The sequence below is a fragment of the Patagioenas fasciata genome (assembly GCF_037038585.1).
Source record: "Patagioenas fasciata isolate bPatFas1 chromosome 6 unlocalized genomic scaffold, bPatFas1.hap1 SUPER_6_unloc_1, whole genome shotgun sequence".
In the NCBI taxonomy this organism is placed as follows: Eukaryota; Metazoa; Chordata; class Aves; order Columbiformes; family Columbidae; genus Patagioenas; species Patagioenas fasciata.
Window position 1 is genome coordinate 7,501 of NW_027288503.1, and position 2,500 is coordinate 10,000.

At 77.9% G+C, this 2,500-nt stretch overlaps 1 non-coding gene across 1 annotated transcript; it reads right to left on the reverse strand.

Moving 5' to 3' along the window:
* Positions 1-477: 477 nt before the first annotated feature.
* LOC136103491 (5.8S ribosomal RNA) lies at positions 478-630 on the reverse strand. Its single transcript, XR_010651631.1, has one exon. It is a non-coding gene; the product is annotated as a 5.8S ribosomal RNA (ribosomal RNA).
* Positions 631-2,500: the final 1,870 nt, after the last annotated feature.

The following is a 2,500-nucleotide window of genomic DNA, read 5'->3' on the forward strand; positions in this document are numbered from 1 at the left end:
GGCCCACCGCCACGGGGGGAGAGAGATACGAGCGGCGCGGAGGGGGAAGGACGCCGCGGGGAACGTTCCCCGTCCCCGGCGGTCGCGCGCGCGCGGCAGCACGGCACGGTACCGCCGCGGTACCCACCCGCAGACAGCCGCCCGCGCGGGACGAAACCGGGGGCGAGGCCCGCGCCTCCCCCACCGACACGCGCTTCGCCTCTCTCCCCACCGCCGCCCGCGCAGCAGGGTCCCTGCGACGGAACCCTGGCGTGGCCGCACGGTGGGACGAGCTCCGCACAGCGGGCGCTCCGGGAGCGGGGAGCATCGGAGCGCTCCCCGAGTCTCGACTTAGGGGGACGAAGGCCTTCGCGCGCGCCACCGGGACGCCGCGGTCCCGGGCGCGCGTGGGGCCTGCGAGGCAACCCCAGCCGCGCCGCAGCCTGCGGCCGCGCCGCCGGAGGCGGACGGCGGCCCGGCCGGCGATTGATCGTCAAGCGACGCTCAGACAGGCGTAGCCCCGGGAGGAACCCGGGGCCGCAAGTGCGTTCGAAGTGTCGATGATCAATGTGTCCTGCAATTCACATTAATTCTCGCAGCTAGCTGCGTTCTTCATCGACGCACGAGCCGAGTGATCCACCGCTAAGAGTTGTCTGGCTTTCGGCGCCGCCCCGCGCGCGCGGGGGGGCCGGGACCGCTCGCCAAAAGCGGCCCCCTTCTCTCTCTGAGGACGGCCCGCCGCCGGCCCCGCGGCGCGACGGCATCAGGGCCTCGCCTCGGCTGACCGTACCGACACACACACACAGGCCCGGGTGGCGAGAAAAGAGCCAGCGGAAAACCCCGAGCGGCAAGGGCGGGGAGCACGCGCTCCCGACAGACGGACGCCCCTTGTCCGCTTCGGAGGCGGCCCAGGCGCCCGGGCTCGCCCCGGCCTCCGCGCGGAGGCCACGGCACCGCCGGCCACGCGCCGCCTGCCGGACCTCGAATCGGCGCGCGGACGCTGCCGGACGAGCGGCAGCGACCGGGCAAAGCCCGCGTGGGGCGACACACGCGCCCCCCTCGGAGGCCGGCTACGCCGCGCGACGTCCACCGGCTTCCCCACGCGCGCCTCCCCGCCCCGGACGGCGAGACGGGCTCCCGCGAGCTCGACCGCCCACGCGCCGGGGGCGGACACCGTCGGAACCCCAAGCCAGCGACGCGCACCGCCCGCGACCCACCGGAGAGCGCCAGCCACCAAACCGGAGCGGCTCGCCCCTCCCGGGACCACCGCCACCGCTTCTCGCCCGGACCCCCTTCCCGCGGGCGGCTCACCGCCGCGAAGGCGGACGGCGCTCGAAGCAGGGGCGACGCGCCCGCTCTCCCGCCCGCCGTCGGCGGACGGTGACCGGGAACGCGACGTCCCCCACCCGCGCGCCCCCCACCTCGCCCGGCGAGGCCCGGGAAAAGGGCGACGTGGACAGCGACGGTCGGGGCCCGAGCCGGGGCGGCCACAGGCGGCAGCGGACGTCTTCCGGCGGACCGTTAACGGCGAACGGCGCCGCCGCCGCTCAGACCGGGGCGCCACCCTGGACGGCGGTGAGGCGACCGGAGGCCGCCGAGCCGCTCGGCCGGGAGGCGAGGACGAGTGGGGAAGCGGAGGGCGCCGCGCGACGCCCGCACCGTGGGAGGGGGGGGCGGTGGAACCCCGCCGCGGGCCACCGGGCGAGACCCCGCCGCGGGGCCTCGCCACCCCGGCGAGGGAGAGAGAGCGCGCGTCAGACGGCGCTTCCCCCCCCGCGCCGGGGCCGCCCGTTTCGAGGCAGGCGAGCCGGCCCGCGGCCGACCGCGCCGCGGCCTGGACTTCCGCCGAGGCCGGACCGCAGAGAGGGGGGGGCAGAGGGACCCCCTCCCCGGCACGGCTCCCCGCGTCAGGGAGGACGACGGAGCGGGCGACGGACTCCCAGGGGCCTCGCGAGAGCGACTCCCGCCCCCCTGGAAGCACCCGCCTCCTCGCGCCGCCGCCCGGAGCCCTGGCGGGTCGCAGCGAGCCGCCCGAGTCTTTAAACCGCCGCCCGGCTTCCCGGCCTTCGACCCCCCGGGCTCGCCAGAGGGAGGGCCGCAGAAGCGCGGACGCTAGGTACCTGGCCCTGGGGCGAGGGAAACGACCTGCTGGGCCCCGCGGGGGTGCCTCCTCCGCTGCCGCCCTCGGAGGAGCGTCCGCCCGCGGGGGCGCGCCCGAACGCCCGCCGCCACCGCCTACGCCCTCCTGGCCCGGGAGCCGGGGTTTCCCTCAGTAGCCCGGCACGAAACCCGGCAGGAGAGGCGTGGCTCGGGCCGCCCGCCGCTGGTGCGGGACACGGCCGGCCCGGCGCGAGAGCCTCGCTCGCCACCCGTAGGTTGGCGGCGGTGGAGCCCGCCCCCCCCGCCCGCCGGCTCCCCTCCCTCTCTCTTCCGCCGGGGAAGAGGGAGAGAAGAGGCGCGGCGGGGAAAGGGAAGCCGCTGCCGCCGCTCGCCAGCCGGCGCCGCGCGCCAGCCCGGAACG